Raw genomic sequence first — 16,690 nt, 5'->3', positions numbered from 1 at the left:
GTTTGTCTTTCATTGAAATGTAATGACTTTCTCTCAGCTTTCCTTTCCAGTTGACTTTTCAGTCACTCTTATTTTTCAATCACCTGTCATATAGAAACACTTTTTAAGAAGTCAAGTCCCAACTTAAATATGTGTTGTGAGTAAAAATTAAGACTTTTTTTTTGAGATTCTTGCTTTCTACTGTGAAAAAGAGAGAAGATCTCAATAATGTCACCATCTGTGCTCAAGAGCCAGAGACCTCAATCTACATTCATTTTATAGCTCTATTAAATGAGGCAAATGCAGATCAACTGGTTCAGTGCAACCAACGGCCCAATCTACAGCATGCTTGGACGTCGGTGTGAATCTGACAGTGACCTGTCATATAGAGATACTTTTTATGAAGTCAAGCCATGACCAAAATATGCATTGAAGAATATCTAGATCACTTTAAGGAAGCCAAATGGGTTGAAAACAACATTTTATGTGTCTTGTTTCTCTTTGTGAGTAAAAATTAAGAATTTTAAGATTATCAACAACAATCTCAATGTTGCAATCTGTTCTCAGATTTGCCAAGATACCAAAGTCTGCAATCAAAAGTCAGAGATCTCAATGTGAACCCCAATATTTCTCATAAAATGATGTATGCTCCTTCAAATTCATTGTACAGCTCTAGACTCTTATTAGATGACAACTAGTGACCCATTTGTGTCTGTTTTTATTTCTCCCAAGAAATCTTAGGACATCTAACATCTTACATCATACTTGAAGTCTCCCGTGCTATAAAATAGCAACTTTTGAGCAATAGCACCTTCCTTTGGGATATCACCACTGTATACATGTACAACAAAGTTTGGGTTGAAGGAGGCAAATGCAGATCAACTGGTTCAATGCGACTAGCGACCCAATCGGGAAAAAGCCTTTGGACGTTGGTGCGAATCTGACAGGAGCAGTGTGTCCTCGCAGGTAGTGGCTTACTTGTGCTGCCAGGCCCAATGAATGTCAGCTATGAGTTTAATTCACAAAGCTCCGTTAGCAAATGCAAACATCTTTTCGCCGCAAATACCAGCAACTGGAGTAAATTTATTCCTGAAGTTCCTGGCTCAAGAGAGCCAACATTCCCCAGCAAACACAAGAGTTCTAATGTTTGCCGTTGGCTTCAGAAAACGGAGTGACAAGCCAAATGAACTTGTCTTAATGGAGGAGAACACAGCGAACGCTGCCAACAATTACTAACAGGTATGGCACTGCGGCCCAGGAGCGCGGCGGTTGTTGGTGTTTGTTGGAGGGATTTTGGGGTCAGTACACAGGGGGCTGCAGGGCCCAGATCCTGGAACTCATTCTCCTCGACTCTCAGGAAAAGCACAGGCGGAGATGGTTAACAGGTAATTGTATAATTAGCAGCAGGTATTGTTTTTGAATGGCTGACTGACTCTGACATGTGTCCGCCGACAGAAACAGCAAACTTACATCATCGTCTTGCCCTGCCACAGCTGAAATGGAAGCATTTGTCCTCTGCTGGAATGGAGAAACTCATGTTTCGTGCAATTGCTTCTTTCCCGGCGATGCATTCAGGGAAGGAGATCATATCCTGGAAATCATACATACCATATGAGTACTCAGATTTTTTTATCTGATTTTTAAGCATTCTGCCATTTCATTGGTAATGTCTGGGGTGGGATCAGGGAATGACACATACAGGCCATAGCATCCATTGTAATACTTATAAATGTATATGTTCACCCCTAATGTTTTGGGAAAGAAATATTATATTTTCAGGGATTTGATGTGCTTAATTGTTGTTCACAGACACAGACAATGCATGCATAAAATATCCTTACTATTTGACATATCTTGACAGAAAGACATTATATAACACCTGGCATTAACATGCATTTTCAGTTACTGGATCACGATTGGATTACACTTTACCATGTTAAAGTCTAGTTGTAAATGTACCTAATAAGCATTTTGATCAGGGTCAGTTTGCACAAGATGATCATAAGTTGTTTCTTGAATTGGAACGCAAGTCCACACAAGAGCCTTAGTAACTATTAGCTAGTTTGTAACTAATTGTACTTTTGTTTGGTTGCACCATTTGTTCTTAAGGCAGCACATGGCTAGTCAGTCTTAAGCTATTCTTCAAGTAATGTGTAGTCGCTTAATACGATGTTTACCCTCAATGATCCAATAGCAGCTTTCAAATACGTGAGCAGTTGTTGTGTTGAAATGCAGTGAATTTCAGTTTAATCTTGATTCCAAATTCTTTTGCCTCATGTAACTAATGAAAATGCATTTCCATTGAAATAGGATGCTACTTAATCATGAATAACATAGCACGTATTTTTATATGTAAATGACAGTCAGAAACTGTATTTGAAATTAAAGGGGTCATATGATGCTTTTTTAAAGATCATTATCTTTGATAAAGAATATCTCTTTGTTTTTGAGACTTTAGTCTTTGCAACTTCAGGGATCTTATCTATTCACAAACAGCTTGTAACACTCCAAAGAGAAAGGAAAACTTGAAATTGCATTTTTTGACCCCTTTAATAAGGATCAATAAATAAATACTGATACCAAAAAACACTTACATTTATTTATTATGATTGATTTTATTTGACATGCACGACATAGACTGATGATGTCTCATCCCTTTTGAACACTACTTGGGACTAAGATCTTTAGTGTTCCACTAACCTGCTGCGCAGCAATAACCAGAGAGACTCCAGACAATGCCTTTGAATATGCTTTAATCACAGCCAGGAGGACTTCACACCAATCACAGAGAATCACACCAACAAAGAGAATACAACAGTTTATATAGCATAGGTGCCTGGCAAAAATGACATGATTCATGACATCATTTTTCTCTACACAAATTTTTTTTGTAACTTAGTGCCCCTTTATGTCAAAACTAAGTTGTAACTTACACACAGCTGTTGCAACAGGCCCTAGATCATTACAAATTCTTTTTGGTGGTCTTTAAATTTTGGATTTTGCTTGATAACTGCTATCGAATCTTTATCCGATCACTCTGATTTTGCATTTGTTTCATTAAAAAGATAAAAAAATATCCAAATACTATCCGGATGCAAAATGCATTTTCATTCCAGTTGTAAAGGGAGACAGTTTTCTCCGCTTTGTGCCTCTCAGACTTCTCTTCGGTGCTAAATCTATCAGAAGTTTACAAAACAGCTGACAGCACCTTTCAGAGCAAGCAGAAACCAAATGCATTGGTAATGAAATGAACAAATGAGCAAGCGGTAATTGTACCGTAACGAGCAGCCACTCACCTGCCTGTCAGCAAATCAATTACGTCAACTAATTAAGAGCCAAGCTGAAAATATTTATAACATGTTCTTTAAAACTTTTCAGATCGTTCCAATGCCAATGGACCAGGAGTGGACGCAGTCTCCTCTGTATGACCCAGAGTGAGTGTGTTTGAAATGTGTTTGTGTGTGTGTATTGTCAGCGTGTTCCAGATTGTCCTGACATATGCTCTGTGTGTTTATTATGAGACGGATGCGTGTGTGTGTGTGGATTGTGATGGCATGTGTTGCAGGTGTGTGTGTGTGTGTGTGTGTGTGTGTGTGTGTGTATGGTGTATGGTATGATTGTATATATTTGGAATATGAGGTCAGGTTTTCAGTCCGTGCTGATGGCGAGAGCAGATGTGGTTTGGGTTGGATTCTGAATTTTTTGGATGTCGTTTTTTCTCTTCCTCACCTTTTTTTGCTTCCCTCTTCGTCTTTCAGGTTATAATCTTATTCTTCTTTTTTCACCTCGGTTTTTTCCTCTCCTTTCCATCGTTTTGGTGCTTTGCAGAAGAGGAACTGTACTGTTTACGAAAGTCTTTAATGTGCTGTGTAATTACTCTTGGCTACGGCTTTCTTCATTAGTCATGTCAATAAAGCACCTTATAATCACCAGGGAGAATGAGGCCAGAAACAAACTCACAGACATGACGCCTGACCAATGTGTTGAGGGCATGAAGTGCTTAACATATTACTGCAGCGGTAACAAACCTCAGTACTCAAGGGGCTGATAGAGTTTCTATCAGATGTCTGTAATTAAACCAAATGTGTGGTTATTCAGGTAGCTAACAAGTCAACAGTGGAACTAAGTTTGACTTGTTCAACCAAAGTAGAAGACTGTGGTAGAAATTCCCCTACTCACCTGACTTAAGTCAACTTGGGGCATCTCTGGCAACACTTACAAATTTAAACTCTTTAGCGACTCCCTGCTGAGTCGGGTGATGTCTCATCCCTTCTGAACACTATGCATCTTTGAGCACTTTTGCATCTGTTATTGCAACACCGTAACTAGCGTTGGCTAAAGTGTCGGAACATTTTGTTCTCAAAAGCATACAAATTTTAAAATTTTAATTTTAAATTGCAAGAAAATGATAGTTATGATTAATGAAAAATGTCCTTCACAAGACTCTGTCTACTTTAGCACCCCTTGTTGACAATTGTGTTCTGACGCGTTTCAGGTTGCAGTGACATTTGAAATTGATCTTACATAGCTTGACCTGTTTGAGTTCTGGATTATGTTTTGACTTAAGAATGAGGGTGAGACAGCTTCTTTAAATCCTGTTCTTTTCTTTTTTGTTAATTTTCACTTCAGTATTAAGTGTCACATGATTATGATAATGAAATCATTGTACAATACTGACTAAATGTTTTTGCAAGAAGTCTCTTCTGCTCACCAAGGTTGCATTTATTTGATCAAAACACAGTACAAATTTTAATATTTTGAGAAAAAAGTTACCATTTAAAAGAACTGTTTTCTGTTTGAATATAATTAATTTAATAATAATAATAATAACAAATAATTTAATATAATTTAATAATAATGTAATTTATTCCTGTGATCAAAGCTGCATTTTCAGCATTATTACTCCAGTCTTCAGTGTCACATGATCCTTCAGAAATCACTTTAATATGCTGATTTGCTGCTCCGGAAACATTTCTGATTATTCTAAATGTTGAGAACAGTTGTGCTGTTTAATATTTGTGTGGTAATTGAGATACTTTTTTTTTTCAGGATCCTTTGATGCATAGAAAGTTCAAAAGAACTGTATTTGAAATCTTTTGTAACAACGTACAAATCTTTACTGTCACTTTTGATTAATTTAATGAGCATATACTGTATATCTATTACATTTTTACATTTAAATTTCCTATTTATAAATTAGGTTGACATTTGATGTACTGGTAAATTTATGCTGATTTAAGTAAAATAAGCATACTGCAATGGTACTGAGAATTATCATTGAGAATAATAGTAATTAAAAAAGTCATTTTCTGTTGGTCTATAGTCATTATAATTATATTAAAAAACAACAGACATGTATGTCCTCTTTTAAACAACCAAAGTAAAGGTATGTGTATGTGTGTATCTACTTGTCCGTTTTTTGAGGACAAATGTTTAAATAAGATAAATCTGACAAAAATTCCTTTTGGGGACATCCTCATTTGGAAAAATATGAAAATTAAGCAAATAAAGTTTTGTTTTGTCTTGTTTGTAAAAATTCAGAAAGTTTTCTTTTAGTGTATGATTAAGTTTGGGTTAGAGTATTTTTACCTACAGCTGTACATAAAAACAAAGTCTATGGAATGTACCCATTTAGACTAAGTAAATGTGAATGCGAGTTAGTGTACGTGTGTGTGTGTGTGTGTTGACACGTGCCCCTTTCATTGGCTCTTCCACAATCACTTACCACTCCACAGATTATAGGGGCTTTACCATGGATCTCTTTCAGTCTGTCTTTCTGCTCGCTGATGGCCGGACGCAATTCTCTATCGTCAACACAGCTGCGATCTAAAGTACCGAACGATGCTTGTCGAGGCTTTAAAATTGGATCAAGCAGAATTCTCTGTGTTGTTTTAGACATGTTCCTGATCCCGCTCGTAACTCTGGGCTTTAGACGTGTCTCCACACTCCACTCCGTGACCTTTGATTCTTTACCCCTGCCCCCAGAGATCCGAGAGCTCTCGTTTGTCCAACAAATACTACAACAAATTAAGCAGCATTAGAATAGCGGGGCGTGAAGCCTGATGTCCGTCTGCGTTTCATTAGCGTGGCTCTCTAACATGTTCCATCTGGAGGGGCTGCCGCGAGCTCCCTCTTGCCCCGTGTGGTGTGGCCCGGCCTGGGTCATGATTCCCCCAGACCCCCCAGCTGCACATGGCCTTTTGTCAACTTTAATTTCACCTGAACTCAATACCAAGTACTTCCAAGTCCAATATCTCTGACACCAGTACAAATAATTAAATTAAATTAACATTTCTTTGTGTATATGTATGTATGTATGTATGTAACTTAATTTATTTGTTAATAATTTATTTAGAATTTATTATACATTTATTATAATGGGTTTTATATGAAGATTATGAAAATTAAAACTTTTTTTTCTGTAACAGTTTAGGCCTATTAAATGTTAAAAATGATGGCACAACTTTTTTCTATAATGTTACATGGCTATAGTTACTCATTTTATCCCCAGAAATGAGTTTAAAAAAAAAAAGTATATTTAACGGAGGCATCAGTATCAGTATTGGTATCCGTGATACTGGCTTTCATTCCTACTTAGTAAAAAGATGCCATTAAACAAATATACAGTCTTTATTTTGTTTCTACATTAAAAAAATGAATGATTACAAATGTTAATATTAGGATTAATTACAGAAAAATGTGTTTTTTTGTTTGTTTTGTTTGTTTTTTGCGTGTACAATCAAAAATTTTAATTTAATTAATTCATCAATTCATTCATGTATTTATTTATTTATTTCATTATTTATTCATACAACAAACATGAATGGGGTCCAGTGTTGTTTGGACATTTTTCACAATACCTTCTTTTGTGTTCAACAGAAAGTCATAAGTTTGGAAAAACATGAGAGTAAGTATATTATACTATTTACAGTTTTTGAATGAACTATCAAGTTATAGAATCACTTAAAAAGCAGTATTGATGTTATTATGTGGGGATTGATCCTCTCGATGCAACATCAATATCAGAAGTATTGATGTTCATGATGGAAGTGACCAAAATGATTCTGGCACATCTGTTTCTCGCTCCACGCCCTCTCCTTCAGAAAGTAAAAAGAAATGGTGAGAAAAAACTAGTGTGAGTCCGTTGACACCTCCTCCATCACTCTCTCCTCTTTACTGTCACTGGTGGGGTTTTTCCACATACACACTTGCCTGCAAAGTTTGTCAGATTGTGTTTAGAGTGAGTTGGGAATATAAGATGTGACAGCGATATGGAAGCCGACAGTCATCTGGAATGTGGCAGAATTTTAGTAAGTGACAAAAAAGGAATGGTGAGAGAGTTCTGGAATACCATCAGAACCCTATAGAACTGTACAGATAGATATAAGGAATATGACAGAATTCTGGAAGAATATGCTAGAATGAAAAAGAAAGAGAAACAGAAAATGAAATGCAGAGAGAGAACATTTTTTTAAACGCATTAGGGAATAAACTGAGTGTTGAGAAATGAGGTGTTGAAAACTTCTTATGAGTGTGTGTATGTGGTTGGGGTTGGATGGGGGGGGGAGTTGCAGGGGGGTTCATGGCTTGTAATTTATATAATTGTATTATAATAATTTTGAAAATGTAAGGATTTCTTTAAGATATTGGGTTAGTCTATAGCTATGTTTAAAAACAGTTGAAGTCTACGGTATGTCCTCTTTTACATGGCAAAGTAAATGTGTGTTTTTCCCACAGTCTGTCAGCTGATGCACTCATCTGACATTCAGAAATGAGTCAGTGCTGAGGTCATAGGTCAAATATCATTGTTCTTCTTTACTGTAACAACAATGATAATTCAGCCCAGAAGCTTCACACAAACACAGAAGATTTGTTTGCCAGGTCCAGCCCCAGCCTTAAAGCCAACCAGCCCAAATTCTGAATAATGTTTCTGGAGCAGCCTGATAGAAAGTATGTGAGCAGTATTCTGGTTGCATGAGGATCCTGATGATTGTCGGATCAGAAGATGCACTTCTTTTGCTGAAGTTAAAAGAGCTGTTTTTAATTTAAAATTAACGTTAGCCTGATATATTGGTAAATTAGTTTCCTAGCAACTTTTTAAAGACAAAGAGTTTTGAATCTGTTTTCATGCATATAAATGTATAGTGACTTACAAATGAATGCCTATTTATTGGTGTTTACTAAGTATCACTATTATTCTGTTCTAAACATGGTCTGTTTTGCACTTTCAATTGAACCCAAATACTTGCCAAATAATGCAGAACAGATTACTAGTGTAGGTCAAGTTCATCCTTCCTTGTGTCCCAATGATAATGGCTTCTCTTTATTATTTACTGTTATTGCCATAAACGTTACAATAATGTTAACTACTGTAATAACATTTACTTGCCATTGGCATAGTTCATCATTTCCACATGACTCTGTGTGTTTGTAATACACAAATCCTTGGCCAAATCATTGGCCACGTTCACACAGGGGAAGTCGTGGCCTAATGGTTAGAGAGTCGGACTCATAACCCAAAAGTTGTGGGTTCGAGTCTCGTACCGGCAGGGATTGTAGGTGGGGGGAGTGAATGTACAGCGCTCTTTCCTACCTTCAATACCACGACTGAGGTGCCCTTGAGCAAGGCACCGAACCCCCAACTGCTCCCCGGGCGCCGCAGCATAAATAGCTGCCCACTGCTCCGGGTGTGTGTTCACGGTTTGTGTGTGTTCACTGCTGTGTGTGTGCACTTTGGATGGGTAAATGCAGAGCACTAATTCTGAGTATGGGTCACCATACTTGGCCACATGTCACGTCACTTTCACTTTCACACAGCAGCAGAATACTGTTGTCAGTCCTGTATTTGAGTCCTTGATATGGTTACGTTCGCATACAGTACGGTTATTTATGGGAGTAACAACCGCATTCTATAACCAAACTGTAAATTTTCAGAACTCACAACCTCATTCTTGGAAAACTTGCGCTGTGAGAACAGAATTGGACTGTACAAATAATTCAAGCAATACTTCATACCGTTTTGCTGCACAAATGCGTGGCTATCGTGTGTTGCAGGTTCCCTTTCGAACAGTCTCTCCCGTTGCGTCAATGATGCTTATGGAGAAACTCTTGTTTACTCTGAATACTGAAGCCCGATTTGATCACGTTCGTGTAGCTGCACAAACCAATGGAGCTTCAACCTGCCAAAATGGGTGGAGCCCACTGCTATATAAGTTGGCTCTGAGTGCCATTTCATCAGAATTTTTCTCCTTCAGTGCGAAGATCATCTCCTCACTGGACTCTGAAGCAAGAAGCTCGAAGCCTGCTACTTGCCGTGGAAGAGATCCCGGCAGCAGGAAGACGCTCCTCTTTAGTGCCTTCTCCTCTGCGGCTATCTGGCGATCACAAAGAGGAAATTTTCTAGAGCAAATTTCCTTGGATTTGTTGCAAATGCCGCACTGCTTATGTGGCTCGTGCAGGGCATTCCTACACGCTTCAGATGGGCACAGTGAGTGCACCGCTTGCCTGGGCCACGCCCATGCTGAGGCTGCGCTCACTGAGACAGACTGCTCTCACTGCGAGTGTATGATTTTGAAATGAAGGCAGTCCTGACCCTCCCGCTCTCCCGTTTCTCCTCTCCCAGCTGCCTCGGAGAAAGAAACAGTGGAGCCACAGGGGGCTGAGCAATGGGCTTGAGTGATCTCACGCTGGCACAGGTCCTGTGTGCTTCACTCTTCCTGCAGCGCTTTGATCCACCACAATTTGCCCCTTGTCTGCAATGAGCAGTTTGATCTTTTTATGCAGATCAGAGGAGAATGCTGTCACCGTTGATTCTATATCGCTGACAGCTTCAGATTCGTATGCGCTGCTTGCCTGGGCTGCGTCCACACTGAGGCTGTGCTCACTGTGACAGACTGCTCTCACTGAGAGAGTACGAGTTTCGCTCTGTTTGGCTCACGGATCGCCTTCTTCAATGAAGGCAGCCCCGCCTTTACCACTCTCCTGTTTCTCCCCTCCCAGCTGCCTTGGAGAAAGAAACAGTGGAGTCACGGGCCTGAGCAACCAGGCTTGAGTGATCTCACGCCGGCACAGATCCCACGTGCCTCACTCTTCCCGCAGCATTTTGATCTGCCGGTGTGTTTACACGTGAGAATCAGCACCCCTCGTCTGCAATGAGCAGTTTAATCTTTTTAGGTGGATCAGAGGAGAATTGTCAGGAGAATGTCACTGATTCCATATTACTGACAGCTTAAGATTTGGAGGATTGGGCGTGCTCGAGAGAGGATCCTGACACCCTTCTCTCCAATGAGTTCTCACAGGCCAGCATGGAGAGCGATCTGATTCGAATCCTCACCAGGCTGTGGAGAATCTCGGCATAGAATGGTTGGCTCCAGAAGAGCCTGCCCACAGCCACTTAGATGAACGATGCCCACTGGGCCGTCATCAGCGAACCTACCGTCAGAGACCGGTGCCGTTTTTTCCTGGAAGTTCACAATGAACTTACCAAGGCGTGGCATGCCCCTATTCGGCACGCGTCCAAACGTCTAATTCTGCTACCCTCACATCTGTTGACAGCACTGAAGAAAAACGGTATGGCAAGCTCCCCCCTCGGGAAGAGTTGGACACTGCACACCTCTGCCCGCCATTTTTTTATTTTTATTTATTTAATGTTTTATTTGTGGTCTGAGGAGTAGCTGCCACAGTGTTAGTTATTTTCACTCCAAGTCCCGCTCCATGCAGCACACAACTGCAATCCGGACTTCCAGCCGACTCGTCCCGCACTGCACGCTGCAATGCAACCGAATCTACGCAGCAGTCCAAATCATCCCGAGAACGTTCCACCGTATCGCCAGCAGACAACATGCCAGATCCAAAAGGAACACCATTACTTCCACCCATCAGTCCCGTAGGATCCGGTCCAACCTTCGAACCGCTGTCATTCAATGCTTCATGTCTTGAACTTGGGACTAACAACTCTAGAGTCGCCCTCAAACCAAGACACGACTATGTGCCTAAAGTGCTCTCTACTCCGTTCAGGGCACAAGTCATTACCCTTCTTGCTCTTCCCAACTCAGAGGATGAGCAGGGTCCCAATCCAAATGTTGAGCGCTCTGGCCATTTCGGCACTCAGAGCAGCTCTTGTATGCTTCGGAGGCCGCTCTAAAGGGCTGCTGGTTACGAAGCAGAGACTTCTCCTTGCCCTGACTTACACCTCAGTGGGCTTATAGTGTCCTATGGGAGTGAGGGCCCACTCCACCAGGGGAATGGCCTCCTTCTGGGCTTGGTTCAGCGAGATTTCTATAGGCTGTCGGCTGATCGTCGTCATCCACCTTCACCAGGTTTTATTATTTAAACATCCCTGCCCTCCAGGCATGGATTTTGTCTGCTTAATTCACCTAATCCCCTCTGTAAACGGAGAAGGTTCTGTTATGTAGTCCCCAGCCTAACGGCTTGGGTCTCATGATTAGCTCATGCTTGTAGGAGACCTCAGTACAGGCGCTCCGGGGTGGTGCTTGCAGAGCGGCTTCGTTCTGTACTCGCTTATAGCATGCACTATTGGATGTGTTCCCCAGAAACGTCATTGACGCAATGGGAGAGACCATTCGAAAATGAGCGCTCCGGTTACTAACGCAACCTAGGTTCACTGAGATACAGGAACGAGCATTGCGTACGCTGCCGTGCTATAAGGTTACATGCGAGTCAATGACTATCGCTATCAGTCAAAGATTCTGATGAAATGGCACTCTGAGCCGACTTATATAGCAGTCGGCTCCACCCGTTTTGGCGGGTTGAAGCGGCATTGGTTTGTGCAGCTGCACGAACATGATCAAATCAGGCTTCAGTATTCAGAGTAAACAGGAGTTTCCCAATAAACGTCATTGACGCAACACTCGTTCCTGTATCTCAGGGAAACGAGGTTACGTTAGTAACCGGAGCATTTTCATGTATGTTTTTGGTAACTTACATTGATGGAGAAATGAGCTGTGTGTCATCTGAAGGGTTTAGGTCCCGTCACTGTTCTTCTTCACCAGAGATGCTCCCATCAGTTTCGTTTTCTACGCGCGACTCAAATTCTCCACCCAAATATAAAAACTGTTGTTGGTTAATGAAGATTTGATGCGTGAACTCGCGGCTATTTTTGTGTCAAAAAGTGATGAGACTTTTTAGTTTTATGGACGTTGCCATCTTTGATATTGCTTTGTTCACTGTTGCTATGGTTACTGGCAGGGCTAAACATTAACTGCTTTGCTCACCAGCAACTGTGGCTAGTGGTTTTCCAAAATTAGTCATTCAAAATTTTCATTGGCCACAATTTTGTTGCTGGGAAATTGTTTTATATGATTATATTTACTGCATACTAAATTTTTCTTAAATTGGTTTCCAGGTCACAAAATTGTTCTTTCCACTTCAAAAGAAATGGAAGCAGCTGAAGTGGCATTTAGATGCGTTTACACAGACACTTTAATGATGCTGAAATGTAGCAGGGAAATGCTGCAAAATTATTGTTATGCGTTTGAAATCAGTTTTTTAATATACAAATATGAAATGTTGGAAATGCAATGATAAGCTACTTTTAAATATGAAAGTAAATCACCAGTAGGTGGCAGCAAGTGACTGTTTTAATGAGTAAGTTATTGAGTCATTCATTCAAAATATTTGTATTAACCAAATTGAGCAAAAATCTCAACATTGACAATATTGTGTGTAAATTGTAGAACACTGACCATTAACTAGTCGTTTGAACTCTTGCATGAAATCAATTTCAAATTTGCAGTCGTACTGGTTTTCAGGTAAAACTGTACACTCTTGTTTGTCATGTTGCTTAACTAGTCTATATAATATGTTATACATATAAAAACTAAATATATATAAATATATTTTTTTTTTACAGTATGTTTCTTCTGTGTGCAATGTATTCATTTGTTTTGATTTCTCCAGGAGATTCTCTCACATACAGCCTCAACAGACATACAGTCTGTGTACATCATACACTATGCGATTTTCTATGGAATCAGTCAACTCAAATCTGCAGACTGGCTCTGACTTTCGGCAATTAGTGTCAATGTCTCCAGACTGTAAATCGGCGGAAAATTGGGGCAAAAATCGAGAAGTGTATTCCAGGCTTAAGTTGATGTGTGAATGGGACTTTTCGAGACTTACACCTGTAAGCAAATGGGATTGTCATTGTTTGGATTATTATGACGTTTTTATTGGCTGTTTGAACTCTCATTCTGATGGCACCCATTCACTGCAAAGCAGGGACACCTGCAGGATTTCATCTGAGGGTACACACAGACTTCTTTTTTTTGTTTTTTTTGGTCAAAAACAGCATTTAAAAGTTCAATTCAATCCAATATCTTGAGTATGTAACTATTACACACGTTTTTAAGACTTGAAGACCAAATGATCTGTGATAGCAACATTGAGCAGAACAAAGGTGTCACATGTTTTAAACCTTTTAAAAATGGCATGAAAACAGCAAAATTCAACAGAATTATAAAAATACCTCCATTAAGAGCATGCTCACAGCTGTTAAACAACGACAGAGAAAAAAAGGCTTTTTCCCATATGCGTCTTAAGCAAGACGCAGTACGAGTGAAGTATCGAAAGGGAACAATGCTGATTCACGATTGGAAAAAAATAAACTTAAAATAGCCTACTGTCAGTGCGAATGACTGCTTATTCATGACACAGCTTAATTGTCTCAGTTACCTCTCAATAAGTAGCCTTTTGTTTCAGTTATTTGTAGGTGTTGCTATACAGTTATTGAAGAGATAGAGCGGAAGAGAAAGAGCGTGTTTTTTATTTTAGTTGCTTACATGTAAATGTCGTGTGTGAGAGAGACAGAAAGCACTGTCCACAGTTCAGTGGTTTTTCAAACTGTTTGATGCCAAGGACCTGCAAATATAATAATTATAATAATAATAATAATTCCCTTTACGGAGGTGCTAAAGATGAAGCTGTAATAACATATTGGCAAAACAGATCTGGCAAACTATCCATTGCGTATTTGTGTTTGCACTCTAGAGAGCGTAAAAGGTTTCTATTTACAATGTGTTTTTACTGCGTTTAGAGTTGAATCTACTTCATCCAGCCATGGATGGACTGGGGGTAAAAAACGGCCCTGGATTTTCTCCCAAATAGGCCCACCACAACTACAAGCAGTCGCTACTATCTCACATTATTACAGCAATCCGCATAAATCGCATTCATGGCAAATAACATCACAAAACCCATGGTGACCCTGCTGACAAAAACAATAGGAACCATCACAGAAATTCTAATGATTTCCATTACAAAAACCATTACAAACCATCAACTTTTAACCATTAAAACCATTAAATAATGTTTTCCTGTAGTGTGTTTGGGGACATATTTCATTAGGATTTAGTGGTTTTAACAAAAGCCACCAGTAGAAACCAATAGGCACGATTACAGTTTCCATTAAAAACAACACAATTTTCATTATAACCAGTAAAACCATTACAAATTATGTGAAAGAGCAGAACGCAAAATGTATAATATGACAATGATAAACATAAACCTAGAGTCTAGAAACCTGAAATAACAGATTTCTTCAATTTGAGTATTCATATGTCTCTCTCTCTCTCTCTCTCTCTCTGTGTGTGTGTGTGTCATGTTAATCAGACTAATCACCTTATAGGCTAACTTCATTTACTCTATTTTCTAACTCAATAGCTCTCAAATGTAACCCGTTGTAGAATCGCTGCTGTCTCGTTATGAATGAATGGAATATTCATGTCAGACAATGCAGAGTGATAAATAGCAGTGAACGTTCAGACTAGGGTTGTCTAGGGATTTTACTATAGTGCTATAGGCTACATGCTGTGTATAGTGAGAGAGGCGAGCAAAGGTAACCTGATGTAACCGTTCGCTTTTTTTCTTTTAGCTTCTCCCAACCGCCTTTATCTTCACGTTTTTACTTGCCATCACAAGCCCTCTCTCCTTCGCGTCAGTTTTGGTTTATTATAAGCAAAAATAGATTGCATTAGCGCCCCCTTTTGTCCGCCGTCAACGTCACTTAATCTAACAATTTTCTTTGATGATGAACCCGCCAGGCCGATGGCCATCTTCTCCAGATGGCCAGTCCACCCCTGCATCCAGCACTATTTGTTATCTGTGTTCTTAAGTATACTTTTTGTTTTACTGACGGTTTTATATGATTCAGTGAGAGAGCTGTCTGAACAAACGTGTATCGATTCAGACCATTTTGCAAATATGTTTAGTCAGTTCAGTGAAAGAACTGACTCAAAATAATGATTAATTCATAATTAGTGGTATGGCTAGTTCACTCGACAGAAATACGGTACACACATAATAACTGCTGATATATCTGCAGGGCAAACAGACGGATAGTTCAGGTCAGCTGAAGCGCTCATGGTACGCACAGTGCGTACAGCCGTACACCTGCAGGCCCCACTGCTGCAGAGGATCCATTGGTGAGCAAGGGATGTAATGCTTAATTTCCCCAAATCTTTTTTCATGAAGAAACAAACTCATCTACATATTGGATTCACAACAAAATAAGGAACAATTTTGATTTCATGTTGAGTTCACATTCCATTCTTGATTAATTAACAGCAAGAGTAGTTTCCTTAACATTAAAGTTGCATTTATAGCTTGTAGTGTTCTGATAGAATGTCAGTATGTTACTGATACAGAAAATGCTGCAGTGTATATACACTAGATATATTGCAGTATTCTTTGGTTAAAACACACACACACACACACACACACACACACACACATACGAGTTCTTGGCCTCAGGGCCGACGTGTGCTGGCTTTGGACCTGCTGTATGTTTGGCGTGTGTTATGGTTTTATTTGAGAATTAGATCACAGTTGCGTCATAGTTGCATGCGTGAGAATGGTTGCATCTCTATCTGAGGGTCTGTTTGTGATCAGAGTTTGATCTATGATGGGGTTTTTAGAAGCAGAAGTGTGGGTGCGTTATCTCTTTCTGTGCAGTAGTTTGCCATCAACTGATCTGATGTGTTTGTGGTTCGTTTTGAACAGAAAAACACTGTCCAGATGAATACTTTCTTGTGTGGATATTGGACTTTCATAGCTCAAGTCTGAATGGATCAGTTCTTTTTCAGAATTCTCTAAATATATGCAAAGTTAAGTCAGTTAGTAAGATTTCACTGCAAAAAGTGATTTTCTCACTCAATATTGTTGTCTTCTGTTCCATTACAAATATCAAAACATTCTTAAATCAAGATTCATTTATTTCATTTAAGTCTTGTTTTATGAGAAATGTATTAAAATATGCTTGAAACAAGAAAAATACCTCTAAATGTGTTTTCACATTTATAAACAATCTTGTTTTCCTTTTATTTTATTTTTCTGACCCCATTGGCAGATATTTATTTCTTGTTTTAAGCATAAGCTCATTTAATTTGAATAAAGTTTTCAGAAAATAAGACTTAATATCTTAAGTAATTTAGCTGCGCATGTAAATGTCTTTAATCTTGATTAAAGAAAGATTAGATATTTGGAAAACAAGGCAAAAATACTGAGGAAGAAAAAAACTTTCCCTGTCGATACAGTATCCTGTATCCCTGTCCCTGCAGTGTATAAAAAACGAACCAATGGCTCGGCAGCAGAGCTGCACAAGCCTATGGCGACAAAGCCCGCCAAGCCTCCAAAGCCCGCCAGAATGGGCAGGGCATCTGGCTATATAAGCGGGCGTTCGCCACAGGGTTCTCAG

Source organism: Sinocyclocheilus anshuiensis, unplaced genomic scaffold (assembly GCF_001515605.1).
Source record: "Sinocyclocheilus anshuiensis isolate Anshui unplaced genomic scaffold, SAMN03320099.WGS_v1.1 scaffold1008, whole genome shotgun sequence".
Classification (NCBI taxonomy): Eukaryota; Metazoa; Chordata; class Actinopteri; order Cypriniformes; family Cyprinidae; genus Sinocyclocheilus; species Sinocyclocheilus anshuiensis.
The sequence above is the reverse complement of the archived record's forward strand: the minus strand, read 5'-3'. Positions refer to the sequence as shown.